Here is a 17,427-nt window from a genome sequence, read left to right on the forward strand (position 1 = left end):
GGACATTCTCAACAAGGAGGGTGGCGGTGGCCTCCGTGCGCCTGTCAGATTCACAGGTGGATCATTACTCTCAGCCCTCTAAGCCCCCTGCAGTTCTGCATGGCGTAGTATTCAACAGAAGCCCTTGTGTCTTGTTACAGCGGCTGCGGGGCACTTGGAGGCAGGCGCATCTCATGTCTTTCCTCAATGCAATTCCTGGAACTGTCCCTGCAGCGATACCCATGAGCAAACCCTGGTGCCGGCCAATACTTTCTGACTCGGGTTGATGATATTCTGCTTATAAGTAACCATGAACTTAGTTTTTATTTTTAAAAAGTAACATCTTACACACATACAAACACACACACACACACATACGTTATCAAACATCCAAAGCAAATCTATGTTATAGACACTATTGAGCCAAGGATACCCATACACTTACAAGCAAATTTTTCAAAGTTTTAATCTTTGCACCTTTGAGGGTCACATCAGTTACCTTCATATCAGATATCTATATTATGATTCGTAACAGTAGCAAAATTACAGTTATAAAGTAGCAACAAAATTAATTTTATGGTTGGGATCACCACAACATGAGGAACTGTATTGAAGGATTGCAGTATCAGGAAGGTTGAGAGCCATTGGCAGAAGGCATTTACAAATCACAACCTGGCTGTGTCAGACAGGTGGGAGGGGCCAGGCATCCACCGGGCCAGAATGCTGCAAACAGAGTGAGCAGACATCCCTGGGCACAGTCTGACCATTCCAGATGGTTGTCCCAGGAACACTATCATCCCCCGCCCTTGGCCCATGCCCTTTCATCCACACTATATCCACCCAACCACAGCAGGACACGGTCTCAAATGAGAGGTTGAGCAGTGTGCAGGGTAATCTCTCAGTTCCAGCTGGATCGTGATGAGTCCAAAAACAGAAAGAAAAAGAAACTTCATTTTCAATAAGGGTGTCATCATAATGTTAGGTTATTGCTATGGACTGAATTGTGTCCCCACAAAATTCATACACTGAAGCCCTAATTCCCAAGTGACTATTTGGAGATAGGGCTTTTAGGAAGTAATTAAGGTTAAATGAAGTCATAAGGGTGGAGTGCTAATCTGATTTACCCAGCAAACCCTCCTTCAACTCAGCGTGTTGCAGGAAGGTCAGGTAAGGACACTCAAGAGAACAGATCAGAAGACAAACCACACAGACACTGAATCTGCCAGTTCTTGGACCTTGGCATTCCAACCACAAGACCCAGAACCACAGGACATACATGCTCATTGTTTGAATTTACCCCATCTATTGTGTCTTTGTTATAGCAGCATAAATGGTCTCATGCAGTTACTTACAATGTTCTATTTGTCCCTGCTCTCTAGAGTTTTAATTTTGTTTTATAATTCTACTGTAGGTTTATTTGTAATTATTAAAGTCAAATTTAGCCACACTTGACATGGCCACATGCAACCCACTCCTCTGGGAGACAGCTGTGCCACCAGTACACTAGATTCTGGGCACCTGCCATGTTCAAGGCCAAGTCCCAGACATGGAGCGCATAGCCCAGAACACAGAGAAGACCCAGTCAGCACGGCCCAGCCTTCCATCCCTGTCAATCACCAGTATTTCATCTTAGATTTCCAAAATATCATTTCAGGGTGCTTTACTCATGCAGAGATGACAAAGGAAATGATCGATAACAACATCTTTTAGATCTTGATTTCTGAAAAATCATGATAGTCATACAACTTTAAATAGAGTTCCACCAAAGTTTCCGTTTCTTCAAGCAAGTCTTTATTTTGGCATAGCACACAACAGATACACAATATGGAACAAATGGGTTTTTCAAATGAAGAAATGCAGGCAAACATGGCAGAGTGGCCTGATCAAGACCTCAAGGAAGGTTTTTTGGATGCTAGATCAGTGTGGGGGTTAGCAGCTGTCAACTTGTTGACAAGTGACAGGCTCTAGAGTCACCTAGGAGATGAGACTCTGGACTTCTCTAGATTAGGTTTACTGAGGTGGGGAGACCCACCCTGAATATGAGTACCATTCCATGGTCTGGGCTCCTAGACTGCACAAGACAGAGAAAGCTAGCAGAAGTATTTATCACTTCATTCTTCTGTACTATAGAAACAATGCGACCAGCTTCCTCATGCTCCCTGTGCCAAGCCTTCCCCACCATGGCTCTCGGTGCCAAGCCCTCCCCACCATGGCTCCCAGTGCCAAGCCTTCCCCACCATGATCTACTGATGTTTAAACCGTGAGCTAAAATAGACCCTTTCTTCTTTCAGTTGCTTTTTCTCCCCAGGGTGTTTGATCACAGCAAGAGAAAACAAAACTAATGCAATCTGATTCCCAGTGTGATTTGTGATGGTTCCACTTCCTCTTTGACCCTCATAGTTCAGTACGGTAATAGGCACGGGCCAGAGAGACCACCAAGAGTCCGCACAGCAGGCCTCAGAGTATATCTCGTCATGTGGCAGGGAGATTGGCCAATCCACTGCAGGATTCTAGGTGATTTCATAAACTTGAGAGATTTTACAAGAATATATGCATGTATTTGTAAATAGATCTGGCAGCTGTGGAGTCTGCTCTCATGATGGGGTGTGCTGGGCTTTAGGGCCACCAAACTGTTTTCTCAGGGCATAGTTATCTCTGCCCTGCAAACCTTCAGAGTTCCATCCGCTCACTGAGATTAACTGATGGCTCAGGAGGTACTGGCTTTCTAGCTCCATTTCCTTAGACAGTCTTCTATAGTTGTGGAGAGACACCACAACCATGGAAACTCTTATAAAAGAAAGCATTTAATTGGGGCTGTTTTACATTCAGAGGTTTAGTTCATTATCATTATAACAGGAAGCATGGCTGCCAGACATGGTGCTGGAGGTAGCTCAGAGTTCTATATCTTAGCAAGCAGCAGGAAGAGAGTGAGTCACTGGGCCTGACTTGAGCTTCTGAAACCTCTAAGACTGCCTCTAGTGACATACTTCCCCAAACACCTACTCCAGCAAAACCACACATCAAATAGAGTCACTCCCTAGGATCCTATGGGAGCCATTTTCATTCAAACTACCACACCCATCATGGATGGGTTTCTTTTCTTCGGCCACAATAATTTATTGCCACCTCCTAACCTGACGATTAGTTCTTTGACACATAGCCACACACAGGCATTCGACAGACATTTAAAATATAGGAGCCAGATGCTTGGGAATCTAATCCAAATGCCCCTGTCTGGTATCTAGGAGTTAACTTGGGCCTTGCTTGAACCTTCAATGATTCTTTGTACTTTTTGTCCATGCAGGACTTACTGCCTCCACCAGCCTCAAACCCAACTGTCATATACCTAACTGGACTCATTTGAGTTGAACCAGCCACATGTTCTCTCTTGACACTGAGACTGTTTTGATTTTTCTCCCTCTCTTTAATCCTTTCCTTCAAAAACCTGAACAGAACCAAACCAATCAAACCAAAGCGGCTTCTCCTTAGAATGCCCAAAGTATTCCCTCTGTGGTCTTCCCTCCAATGTCAGTCTCTCTCTCTTTCAGTCTGCACTAACTGATGGTTGCTGATGCTTCTCCTCCCAGAGCCTTGCTGATTCTGGAGTGTGAGCCCCACCTCCCAGGGTGAGCTCATTCCTAAAGATAGCAAATGATGTCCCCAGGACTGCATCATCCAAATGTAAGCTAGCAAATCCAGAAACCCCAATACCTCATGTGTAAGGCTATCACAATGTAGGGCACTGATGCCCAGCACAAGTCCCCCCAGGTGACACCCAGGGTCAGGTATCAGACCACTGAGGAGAGCTTCAAGATATCAGAGCCCTATCACCCAACTAATCAATCCTAGTCTACTTAGCCTGCTTAGCCTGCTTAGCCTACATGGTCCATCCTTTCCCTTGGCATCCTCCATCTCCTCACTGACACTAGTGTTTCCCTATGAGGCCCTGGTGGGTGGACACCCCTTTTTTTCTAGGGCACTATGAACAATGAGCCACTTAAAGATGGCAATCTTCCTGACCTGCTGGCCTCCACATATCTGGAAGTTAGAACAATCTACATGTCCACGGTCTCTGCTATCTGCCTCATAGCTCACACCTGCTCATTTTCATGTGCCCCAGCCTGGCCTGGAGCAAGGACTCCCAGAGAAGAAAAGAAGGAGGGCACGCTGAACACCACATCATCTCAGCAACTGTACTTCAGCTTCCTACCTGCCACCCCCACTCTTTCCTGAAACGTTTACTTATTTAGAGTTGTTATGAACAAAGAAGTAACTCTGACAGAGGAGCACTGGTAGAAGCAATGGACAGGATGGAAACTGATGAGACTGGGAAAGCAGGAGAGAGGAGCCGATCCCTGTAATACCGACGGCCCTACCCTGGCTTTCTTACAGGAGAGCAGTGGATATACAGAAAGTGGGGCGCACCCACTCCTTTCCTTGGATGCTGCCAGTCTCCAACGCACTGAACGGAAGTTTCTATTGGCTCCTTACCTATCTGGTGCTCTACCTGGCTTTAGAGGTGGCATTAAAGATTAATGACTCTTCTGCTCAGTCCTAGGATGGCCACTATTAGCCCCAAGCTGGTTGGCTAACTGCAAGAGAAGCAGCAGATAAAAAGGACTATCGAGAGTCCGAGCCGTAGAAAGCATGGCCCACATGGCAACCTTGCCCAGTCATTCTGAGTCCTCCTCCTGTTCATGCTGTCAGGACCCAGTTGGGCACACTGAGGGCTCCTTCCCTGGTTGCCAGCATCTTGGCATGCTACCCTGAATACAGCTCACTGGGCTGTAATCCCTGCAGCTAGCCAGCAATTACTGCCTGCCAGACATTTTATTGTTCCAAAATATGATCTATATGGATACAATATTCTTCCTGTCTTTTCTTCCACTGGGTTAGTATTTTTTGTTAAAAACACATGTAAAGGGTATATTTTTCTCTGTAAACACAATTCTTATTTCAGCACTCCCTCCAAAGAAAAATAACTCAAATCACTTAGCTTTCTCCTGATCTTTATAAAGCTAAGAGCTGTGCTGATATACACAATGATAGCCACGTGAAAATCAATCCAGGCCTCGGAGAGAGCTGTGAATGGTGCCTTTTAGAATTATAGATCTGAAAAGCTATTTCTGGACTCCAGAAACAACTAAGGAATAGAGGAAACATTTTTTTTCGGTTGTTGTATTTTATCCCTACTCAATTTTGAACACGGCTGCTTAAAGCAACATTCGCGGAAAGTGACACGGCTATTAATCACCAAGGCAGCTACTGCAGGCACAGCCTCTGGGGGGACCGTGCTGCCTGCCTTCCCTGTTCTCCCTCTGGTCTCTTCTCCCAAAGGAGGCCAGTGACCTACTAAAAAGATAATTGCTTCCCATGTTTCCTGCTCCGAAGCATCATTGCCTCAGTCTGCTGTGAATGACATCCAGTCACCCTGGAAGGAGACAAGCCTGTGTGGCTGAGCCTCTGTCCTTGACCCTCAGTCTCGGGGTACAAGCGAAGGGTGCAAGCTAGTTCACAGGCATCTTCTCAGCCAGAAGGAAGGAGAGAAAAACTCACTTCGTTCAGTGTCATGGTGCTGACCTCTGCAGATAGAAGCTGGGCCCCAGACACATATCCATGGCCACTGGGATTTATTAATGATTCAATTTCAGGCTACAGTCAAGGGAACCAGCAAGCATCCTCAGTGGGACACCCACAGCCCATTCCCATATCACTTCACAGAGATACCTCAACCTCTCAGAGAGCCCCAGCCCAACCCTTTCTGTTTTTCCTCTCTTAGGGAACACTCCAAGATTTAGAACTTAGAGTGCAACTATTTGTACAAATCAGAGAAAGAGAATTTGTGTGCAGTGTGTGCATGTGTGTGTACTTATATGTATGGGTGTACTTGTCTATGTGTGTGCATGTGGAGGCAAGAGGTTGACATCAGGTGTTTGTCCTCTATTGTTTCCCACTTATGTTTTAAGCAGGACCTCTCACTTAGCCAGAGCCTGATGCTGTGCTCAGGATGCACAGCCAGCAAGCCCCTGGGCTCTGCCAAATTCCATGCCCCCAGAACTGGAGGAGTTACAGATATATACCACCGTGTCTGGTTGTCAGGTGGCTTCTGGGGACCTGAACTCAGCTCCTAAAGTTTGCATGCCACACACTTTACCTACTGAGTCATCTCCCCAGAATCAAAACTAAGGATTTTTAAGGACACCGTCATAGCACTGTGTGAATCAAAGATGTCCCTATGAGTGCATGTTTCAACATTTGCCCTCCAGCTAGTAGTGTTATTTTAGGACCATGGGTCCTCAAGGTAGAGCCTCACTGGCAGAAGCAGGTCACTAAGGGTGGACCCTTGATGATTACAGAAGGTTCCTGGTTCCAGCATTGTCTCCTTTGGAAATGTGAGGAGACTCTACTACACATTCCACAATAAAGGTCTTTATGCCTTCCTTGCCATGGTGAACTGAAACCTTGAGTCTAACTAATCCTTCCTACTTATATTTCCTTAGTTGTTTGTGTAGAGTGTATTGGGCATGGCTACACTAACACAAGCATTTATTGGACCCAGAAGACTGGGGTCCAACTATCAAAAACCTGGTTTCTTATTATCAAATAATGTGTGGGCATCAACACTCCAATTCCCAGCTTCGAGCCTTGCCACACTCAACCCTATCTGATTCCCTATGGGGTCAAGCTTGGCATCAAAATGGGGACCAGCTTCCCATAATGCTATTTTTGCTTAAAGCTGAATGCCTAATGGTTTTGTCTTTGGACTCTGAGAAATCCTGCACAAAACATCATACTTGACATGTTAGATCTACCAGGTTTTAGCTGTCACTCTTCAACGAAACAATTTTCCATCCATCTATACAGCAGATGAAAGAAGTGTGTGTGTGTCTGTCTGCAGGTCTCTGTATGCATAGATAAACATTGCTTTCCCAGTGGCCTTGGGCAGAGGAGATGGCTCAGTAGATAAAGTGCTTGCTTTGTAATCAGGAGCACCTGAGTTTGGATTTCTGCCAAGTCAACGTTGGACAACCTCTGGTGGTTGGGAGGAGACAGGCACATCCGGGACTCTAGCCAAAATGGTAAGCTCCAGGTTCAGTGAGAGACCTTGGTTTAAATAATAGTAATAACAACAACAACAAAGTGATAAGGTTGAGGATGGCACCTGGTGAAGACCTCTGCCCTACACAAGCACACAAAAAACCCTTAACTGTAATTAGTATGGAAACTGCTCCCAAGAAAGCTTTCAAAATAAAATTCTAATTTTGTAAACACTCTAGAAATAACATTTGGGTCTCCAAAATCCTGATAGTGATGGAGGAGGGTTTTGATCTCCTTTCTGGCTCCAGGGATGCCTGTGAACCAGCTTGCACACTGACCTTGCACCCCAAGACATCTCAAGGTCAAGGGCAGATGCTAGACACACAGTTCTTCTTCCAATGTGAGATTAATGACAATGACAAGTTTTAAACATGGGCTATTCGGTGAGAATTTACAGAAAGACATGTTAGTTTATTGCTTTGATGTCACTGCTGGAAAGTCTACATGGCAAATAAGGACAGTGGCCCAAGCCTACAGACACAGATGCTGGAGCCTACACACCACTGCTAGCGTGCAGCTCTTTGGGAAAGAGCCATTGCCACCATTCTCCCCATCTTCCTTTCTCGCAGATCATGCCAGGTCTCTACCCAACAGGCAGCACACAGAAGTTGTGGTAAGTATCTGGCAGGGCCCAAGACTCTGCTCTCTGAGATGGTGAAGACCATTTTCATCATTGGCACCGTGGCAGCAGTACAGAATGGAGCATCCTGCAAGAGCCTGGAGTGATTAGAAACAAGCCACTTTTTCCTCTGAGTCAATAGATGGCCTGAAGAGCTCAGGTGCCCTTCAGACCAGAGATAAGGACCCACAGCACTCTCCCTGTGTTCTACTGAATAGGTTCTTTCTGACCAAAGTCACCATCTGACAGAAAAAACCAAAAGTAGGCTCTCCTTGCATCAGAGACTGGCCAAGATCCCTGTTCTTCTTTGAGGGTTCATCTATTTAAATAAACGTAGATTGGATCTATCGCATTATGGTTCAAAGAAACCTCTTTAAGACAAACACCAAGAAACATAGCTTTGTTTCTGGTCAATATGCTCTTGTGCTGTTCTGGTGCCTGTTGTTGCCAGTAGGAGGCCATTCCAGAACTGAGCCATCACATCCCAATTTATATCACTGGTGAGGTGAGGGGTGGCAGAAGACATGATTGTGGAAGCTCAGGCTTGGTGCCATGCATACCTGGCTTGGTGCCATGCACACCTGGCTTGGGACCATGCACACCTGGCTTGGAACCATGCACACCTGGCTTGGGACCATGCACACCTGGCTTGGGACCATGCACACCTGACTTACAAGAGATGCAGATGCTGCCACCTGTGTGTGGGTTGTCTTGTTCAGGAAGTCTGTGAGCCTCAGGGTCCTTGACTGTAAATGGGTTTAGAGTGACAGCCAGAACCAAGTGAGATGTAGCTACATGCCTGGTATATCAGGCATCCAAGGAACAGCAGGGGCCACCATCACAGTCCTTACCATTCAAACCACAGTCTTCAAGATAATCCACCAGTCTACTTGTCCCTAAGAAAGTGATTAAAAAATTTCCCCAAAAGTTGTTTTCTTTATTCTGTCTACCAACGCTTCTATAAAAAGGCCTTTAAGGCAAAGGAGAAAGTCTGCTTCCAGCATTCAGTTAACAAAAATGAAATTGGACTTCACAGACCTTGAAAGAACAGTACTCAACTTCATATGGAAAAGCAAAAAACCCAGGATAGCCAAAACAATCCTGTACAATAAAAGAATTCCTGGAGGCATCACAATCCCTGACTTCAAACTAAACTACAGAGCTATAGTACTGAAAACAGCCTGTTATTGGTCTAAGAACAGACAGGAGGACCAATGGAACAGAACAGAAGACCCGGATATCAATCCACACATCTTCAAATATCTGATTTTTTTCAAAGAAGCAAAAAATATCAAATGGAAAAATGAAAGCATATTTAACAAATGGTGGTGGCATAACTGGATATCAACATGTAGAAGAATGAAAATAGACCCATATCTATCACCAGGCACAAAACTCAAGCCCAAATGGATCAAAGACCTCAACATAAAGCCAGCCACACTGAACCTTATAAAAGAGGAAGTGGGAAATACACTTGAACACATTGGCACAGGAGAGCACTTCCCAAATATAACTCCAGGAGCACAGATACTGAGAGAAACAATTAATAAATGGGACCTCCTGAAACTGAAAAGCTTCTGTAAAGCAAAGGACACGGTCAACAAGACAAAACAACAGCCTACAGAATGGGAAAAGATCTTCACTGACCCCACCTCAGACAGAGATCTGATCTCCAAAATATACAAAGAACTCAAGAAATTTGTCACCAAAAGAACACATAATCCAATAAAAAAAAAATGGAGTACAGACCTAAACAGAAAACTCTCAACAGAGGAATCTAAAATGGCTGAAAGACACTTAAGGAAATGCTCAACATCCTTAGTCATCAGAGAAATGCAAATCAAAACAACTCTGAGATTCCATCTTACACCTGTAAGAATGGCCAAAATAAAAAACACTGATGACAACTTATGCTGGAGAGGTTGTGGGGAAAAGCGAACACTTCTGCATTGCTGGTGGGAATGCAAGCTGGTACAACCCCTTTGGATGTCAGTGTGGTGATTTCTCAGAAAATTAGAAAACAACCTTCCTCAAGACCCAGTAATACCACTGTTGGGTATATATCCAAAGGATGCTCAACCGTGCCACTTGGACATGTGCTCAACTATGTTCATAGCAGCTTTGTTTGTCATAGCCAGAACCTGGAAACAACCTAAATGCCCCTCGACAGAAGAATGAATAAGGAAAATGTGGTACATTTACACAATGGAGTACTACAGAGCAGAGAAAAATAATGACATCTTGAATTTTGCAGGAAAATGGATGGAACTAGAAAACATTATTTTGAGTGAGGTAACCCAGACACAAAAAGACAATTATCACATGTATTCACTCATATAGGTGATTTTTAAACATAAAGCAAAGAAAGCCAGCCTACAAACCACAATCCCAGAGAACTTAGATAACAATGAGGACAGTAAAAGAGACGTACATAGATCTAATCTACATGGGAAGTAGAAAAAATACAAGATCCCCTGAGTAAATTGGGAGCATGGAGACCTCAAGGAAGGATTGAAGCGGGGAGGGGAGAGGCAGGAAGGGGAGCAGAGAAAATTGTAGAGCTCAATAAAAATCAATAAAAAAAGAAAAAAATGAAATTGATGAGAAAGAAGGCACACTAACACTGACGTTAAAAAGTGTGTGTGTGTGTCTGTAAGTATGTTTGTCTGTGTATGTGTGTATATGTGTCTGTATGTGTATGTGTGTATATGTGTGTTTATTGTATGTGTATCTCTGTGTATATATGTAGTGTATGTCTGTGTGTATATCTGTATGTGTACCTGTGTGTATGTGTCTGTCTCTATGTGTGTTTATCTGTTTCTGTGTGTGCTGTGTATTTGTGTGTCTGTCTGTGTGTCTGTGTGTATGTGTTTGTCTGTGTCTGTGTGTACTGTGTGTTTGTGTATATCTGTGTATGCCTATGTGTGTATGTGTGCATCTGTGTGTTTATATGTGGTGTGTGTCTGTCTGTATGTGTCTGTCTGTATGTGTGCTTATATGTTTCTGTGTATGTGCTGTGTGTTTGTGCATATCTGTGTGTCTGTCTGTATGTGTATGTGTGTATATCTGTGTGTGTCTGTGTGCATATATGTGGTGTGTGTCTGTCTGTGTATATGTGTGTCTATATGTGTGCTGCATGATTGTGTGTGTGTGTCTGTGTGTCTGAGTCTATGTGTGTGTATCTATGTGTATCTTTGTCTGTATATGTCTGTGTGTCTTCTGTATGTGTGTGTGTGTCTGTCTGTGATACATGTCTGTGTGTATGTCTATGTGAGTCTGTGTGTGTATGTGTGTATATCTGTGTATTTGTGTGTGTGTCCATGTGGTGGAAAACTGCTATCAGCTGCCCCCTTTATGCATATTGAGGAATAGCAGTGATTTTTCCCTCTGAATTCCAGGCTGAAATAAATGAACAAAACAACCTGAGGATGAGGATGGTGTGGACAAAGCTATGGAAGCAACAGATTCTTTCCAGAGCCAATCATCTGACCTTAGTGAGGATCCTGAGTGATATTCAGTTGGCTACCACACAAGGGAAATTAATTTACTTTTTCAGAACTACAGCCTTAGCAATAGCTATGAGTAATGAAACTTGGTTAATGTTAGGCATCAGGACTGGGCTTCCTTGAGCTGTATCCTAATGAATTCAAAACAAATGTACAATGTTGCAAAATGTGGAGACATAGATTACAGCTAAGACCGTTTGGCATGAGGTAGTAGTCTCTATCTGAGATCCTGTCTACAGGGTGACATTCTCCCTCCTCACACCATCTCAGGGTATTGGAGCACCTCAGCTGCTCAGGGGAGGAATAGATTCCTGTTGGGAGCCAGGCCATCTTTCTCTCTCTTCTCCATCTGCGGCAGGTGACTATGTGCATCGATAACCTGAACAGCCAGCCAGAGACTCTGGTCTCCCCGAGGCAACAGAGACAAATGCTGAGTCCTGGCACTCAGCACCCATCACTGAAGATGGACACTGGGTGACAGAGCATCCATACCTCAATGCCTCAGAATAGCCTTGGCAGCCAGAATATTTCCCTGAGATAATTAATTCAAGGACAGTTGGCATCTCCACCTTCACTCTTAACCCACAGCCTTAAAGGTGAAAGGTGTCCTTAGGCTCTTAAAACACCACAGCCTCTCAACCATAAACATGGACTAGCCCTTTACAGAGTTAGATTTTTGTCTCGTTCATCAGTGTTTTCAGAACACAGGTCTCATGGACATTTTCTTAAATGTGTATCTAGTAGTTACATTTTTATGGAATTATTTTGGTCAACGACTGTCTCTGTGTATGACAGTAAATCCCCAAAGACAACATTAAAACTGATAAAAGCTGCCCAGTCACGCAGTTCTCCGAAGGTGCCCATAACTAGGCAATGTATGACTAACTAGCATTATCGTTCATCATTTTAGCCCCAGGATCCCCACACTTACTACAAGTGTGCAGAAGTCCATGTGGGTTTCGCATGTGACTTTCATGTATCAGAGAATGCTGAACTCACATCTTAAGATGGCCTGACTCCCAAACACCTCCCCTGAGGTGCTACAATATTCCTGACACCGTGATATTGATAGAAAGTATTCCCCTGGAGACAGGATCTCAGCTATAGACGACCTCAGCAGTAAACTTGTCAGCCCACGGCAGGCAGTCTCAGTTGTAAGTTACAGTTCGAAGATGTCTCTGTAGATGCTTCAGCATGTTCTACTCAGTCCTGTCATAGGGCTATAAAAATTGTTTGATTACCTGCTGTCAATTTTATATGATCATTTCATTTTATTTCCTTCACTACTGAACCGACCACAACTTTGAATCTCCATATTCAATGGGAATAATAAGACCACAAATCCTTGTTGCGTCTGCCCTAGAGAAATAGTCTTTCACTAAGTATGACGTTGACTGTACTTTTTTCTATTTTTTGAGGTGTTCTTTATCAAGTTAGTTACAGCCATCTCTACTCTTACTTATTCTTTTACATTTACTTTTATTTTATGTCAGTGTTTGCCTGCATGTATGTATGTGTGCCTGGTGCCTCCAGAGGCCAGAAGAGGGCACTGAATACCCTTCCATTGGCATGACAGATGGTTGTGAGCAACCACATAGGTGCTGAGAACTGAACCTAGATCCTCTGTAAAAGCAGCCAGTGCTCTTTACCCATGCCTCCTCTAGCCCCTCTGTTCTTATTTAAAGGAGAGGACCCCAGTTGTTGCTCTTGCATTTGCTTACCTTTCATTTTATGGTCCTGGGGGCTGAACCTTGGGCTTCAAGCACTCTGCCTCTGGGCTATATTCCCAGCACATTTTTATATTTGAGTCAGGGTCTCCTTATGTTACCTGATGACTGATGGGAAGCCACAATTATAACTGAGGCTTAAACCCACTCTGTAGCCTAAGTGAGCCTTGAACTTAGGATCCTTCTGTCACAGCTTCCCAAGGAGCTAGGATTGCAGGCCTTGCCACCAAACTGAATTCTAAATGAGAGTTTTCAATCATTAAGATGTGTCAAAGTTTAAATGCTTTTCTCTACCAAATGATGTGACTATATTTCTTCTTTATGTGAATCTAATAGGGAAAATTATATTGAATTTTGAATATTAAGCAAGCTTGGGTCTCTGTAACAAAGCCCTGTTGGTCACCATGAGAAATTGTTATTTTGCCAAAGTCTAGCACTTAATTTTCATTAGGCTCCTATGTCTACCTTCATGAGTGATACTATTGTATGATTTCTTTTTATTGTGTTGTCTGTCTCTGTTTGGGAAACCAGAATATCATGGTTTCTATACAAGAACAGAAACATGTTCCTTCCACTTTTCTTTCTTGAGGAATTGTGTAAAAAAAATGCTGTATAGTCTCCTTTAAATGCTTTGCTTAAATAAAGAGGTTATTTAGACTGAAAATGGTTCAGGAATTTTCTTTGATTTTTTTTTTGAGACAGGATCTCATGTACCCTAGCCTGGCCTCAAGCTGACTATGTATCAAAGCTAGCCTTGATTCTTGACCCTCGTGCCTCTGCCTTCCAATCATGGGCTCTAGGTATGCACCATCACATTTGACCTGCTCAGGGGTCTTTAAATAATGAGTTTAATTCATTACTGGTTAAAGGGTTAGTCCAAGTCTCAAATACAGTAGACAAGCTATAGGGTTAGTCCAGGTCTCATGCACAATGGACAAGCTATAGTATTTTGAGGTTTTTGAGGAATTGGCCCATTTTACTGTGAGTAGGAATAGCCTAAGTCTGTTTCTGATGTCAGTAATGTATGTTTTCTTTATTTTTGTTTGACAGCTAGATACTTGTGGATTTTATTATTTCATATAACCAGCTCTTTACTCCTCAGTATTTTCTATAGTTGTTTTCTCAATTCCAGTGATTTCTGCTCTTGCCCTTATTATTTTATTCTCTGCTTCTTTTCTATTTTGCTCTTTTTCTAGGTTCTTGAGATAGTAGCTAAGATCTTTCTAATATATAAAATATGTTAATGTATTAGATTAGATACTAATATCTAGATGATGTTAGATACATTAATATATGCATTTGATGTCACTAATTTCTCTCTTAATATTTTGCACAAACTTTGATGTATATTTTCATATTTTTAAAATTTTGCTTCTGAGCTCCTCTTTTATTATGAGTTATTAAGGAGTTTAGTTTGTAAGTGTTTGGAAATTTCCCTCTTATTGATTATTAGTTTGAAGCTGGGTATTCAGACTACTGAGTGCTGGGATGACGAGCATCAGTCACCATGCCTGGTATGACTTCAATTCAGAAACGGTTGAAGTTTCTTCTGTGGCACAGGATAGGGTCTGTTTTGAAAAGTCTAGTTGGGCATCTGAAAAGGATGTGTGCTGTGATTGCTGGGCCTGTAAATGCAGGTTGGTTCTGGCTGGCTGGTAGGACTCTGGTTTTTCTGCATCTTCTGTGGCACTGTGTGCAGTTTGTCTACCGGTTGTTAGAACGGGTGTTGAGATTTCCTAGTTGAAACCTTGGGTTGCAATCATTTCCTTTCGAGTTCTTCTAGCTGCTCATATCACAGCACCTTGGGCTTCATACACATATACAGGATTGCTGTGTTTCCCTCATGGACCTCTTGCAACTGAGTGTCTCTCCTTATCTGTGGTGAGCATCTTTGTTCTGAAGCCAACTTCATACGAAATTAATATAACCACTCCTGCTCACTTTCATTAATCTCTGTAAAATACAAACTGTCTCAATGGTCATATTCGGAGTGAGTAGGCAGCATAGAGTTTGATGAGTTTTGATCCCTGTTAAGATCTACTTTTTAATTGAATTATGCTTTTTACATTTGTTGTAATAATTAGGCTAGGGATTTAAAACATATATTTATATATTTAATATACTATTTAATATACTATGCAATAATCTATAAATATTAAGTATAATATATAGCATGTAAACATATTATACATAAAATATATTTTTAAAATAAATAATAGTTTTTTAAAACTATATTTTTTTATTCCTAGGGTTTATCTTCACTGCCTTCCTTCAGGTTATTTCAGCACTTTGTAAAGTACCATTTCTATGTATTGCTGTTAGCTACCGTTCTTAGTCTTTCAGTGTGGTTTAACGCATACATAGTTTATTCGTATCCATACAAAGCCAATCCATGTGTCACATGTATACCATTTCAAGTGTAGTATAGAAACCTGGATTCTCTCGCAGCTCACTATCCTGGCCTGTTTGTGACTGTCCTGAGTAAGCCCCACAAGTTCACCTAAAGTCACACGGAACGATGTCAAACAGGACTTAGAGAATTCTTTTTATCTATGATTTCAGAAACTTTGTTGTTTCTTCTTTACTGATATTCCAGAATTTCTTCTTTTATTTTTCTCTTTCTGTTTAAGGCATGTTTTTTCTTTATTCTTACTTTTTTCTCTTCTTTTCTTTTTTTAGATTTTAATTTTTATTTACGTGTATTTGTGTGTTGGGTGTGCACACCAGAGCTATGCCCTTGGGAGCTGGAAGGCGATGTTGATCCCAGCAGCTGGACTTAGAAGCAGTTGTGAGCCTCAGGTGTGGGTGCTGGAAACCAAATCCAGGCCTTCTTCAAGAGCTCTTAGCCACTCAGCCAGCTCTCAGCTCCCTCTTTTCTTCCTCATTCTTTTCCTTCCCCCACCCCTTCTTCTTCCTGCCCTTTTTAAATTGTTTTCTTTGTTTGTTTTGATGTTTTTGAGACAATGTTTCACTGGCATCCCAGGCTAGCCTTGAATTTTTGATGAATCCCCTTGCTTCAGCTTCCCTGACTACTAGGATTACAGATGTGCACAACCATGCCGGGCAGGAATTTTACTCAGCTACCATTTCAGTTTGTGAATGAGAAATACGTTCCGTTTTGTTTCATCTGCGAATGTACTGAAATGTCACCTTGCTGCATACAGAATTCTGGTTTAATGGCTCTTTAATGGTTGGGAAATGGCAAGCCACTTCCTGCAACCTTCACCGGCTTCTGATGAGAAATCTGCTGTGATTGTTTCTCTCTTCTGTTTTCAAGAGTGCTCTTTCCTTTTTAGGTTTCCATTTTTTCTGCAATGTGTGTGCACATGAATTTCTCTGGGTTACTCCTTGTAGATAGGATCAACTTTTTGAATCCGTAAGTTATGTCTTTTTGCCAAGTTTGGGACTTTTTATCTTTATTCCAACTACATTTTCACCCTTGCCATCTTTCCCATTTATGTCTGGACATAAGCACACATGCATTGAGTCCTTTGTCGCAGTTCCGCAGGTTGCTGAAGCTCTGTTCTCTTTGCTAGTCTGCTCTCCTCTTCAGATCACTGATTCTTGCCTCTGTACTCATTTAATATTTAAATTTTAAATGACTCTCATTACTTTATTGTGTGTATGACTAGGTGCTGTGGTGCATGTGTGGACATCAAAGGACAACTTGTGGGAGGGAATTCACTTTGTCTCCTTCCACTGTGTGGGTCCAGGGGACTTGAGCTTGGGTTATCAGGCTTTGCATGAAACACCTTTATCATTGAGGCATCTTTGGGATGGGGAGATGACTCAGAGGATAAAGTACTTGCTATACAAGCATAGGGACTTGAGTTTGGATCCTCCACACCCAGGTAAAATCTACATAAGTGCATGTGTCTGTAGCCCAAGTGCTGTGAGATGGGGGCAGAGACAGGCGGATCCTATGGTCTTGCTGGTAAGCCAGTCTAGTCCAGTCTGTAAGCCCCTGGTTCAGTAAGAGCTCTTGTCTCAAAAATAAGGTGGAGAATCAGTTACTGGTCCCACATGTACAAGTATATATAACACACTCTCTCATACACAAAGTTATACAAATAGTGTGCCCCCCCATCTCATACACATATACACTAACACTGTGGAATAATCTTCTTGTATACAGTAAAGATTTGTCACTCAAATTGGCTTAATAAAATACTGATTGGCCAGTAACCAGGTAAGAAATATAGGTGAGGTGATCAAACTAAGGATGATGGAAAGGAGAGGGTGGAATCAGGAGTCACCAGCAGATACAGAGGGAGCAGGAGATGAACATGCCACGATAATTAAGGTACCACCACATGGCAGAGTGTAAATAAGAAAAACGGGTTAATTTAAAATGTAAGAGCTAGTTAGTAATAAACCTGAGCTATTGGTCAGGCTTTTATAGTTAATATAAGCCTCTGTGTGATAATTTGGGAAGCAGCTGCCAATTATTTGGAAACTGGCAGGTGGGATATAAATGTTCAAATATATACTAAAAATA

At 42.6% G+C, this 17,427-nt stretch overlaps 1 protein-coding gene across 3 annotated transcripts in view; it reads right to left on the bottom strand.

Moving 5' to 3' along the window:
- Acoxl (acyl-CoA oxidase like) overlaps nt 1-17,427 on the bottom strand; it is a 294,348-nt gene that overhangs the window by 142,853 nt on the left and 134,068 nt on the right. The gene's annotated exons all lie outside the window — the stretch shown is intronic.

This window comes from Myodes glareolus, chromosome 10 (assembly GCF_982192425.1).
Source record: "Myodes glareolus chromosome 10, mMyoGla1.1, whole genome shotgun sequence".
Taxonomy (NCBI): Eukaryota; Metazoa; Chordata; class Mammalia; order Rodentia; family Cricetidae; genus Myodes; species Myodes glareolus.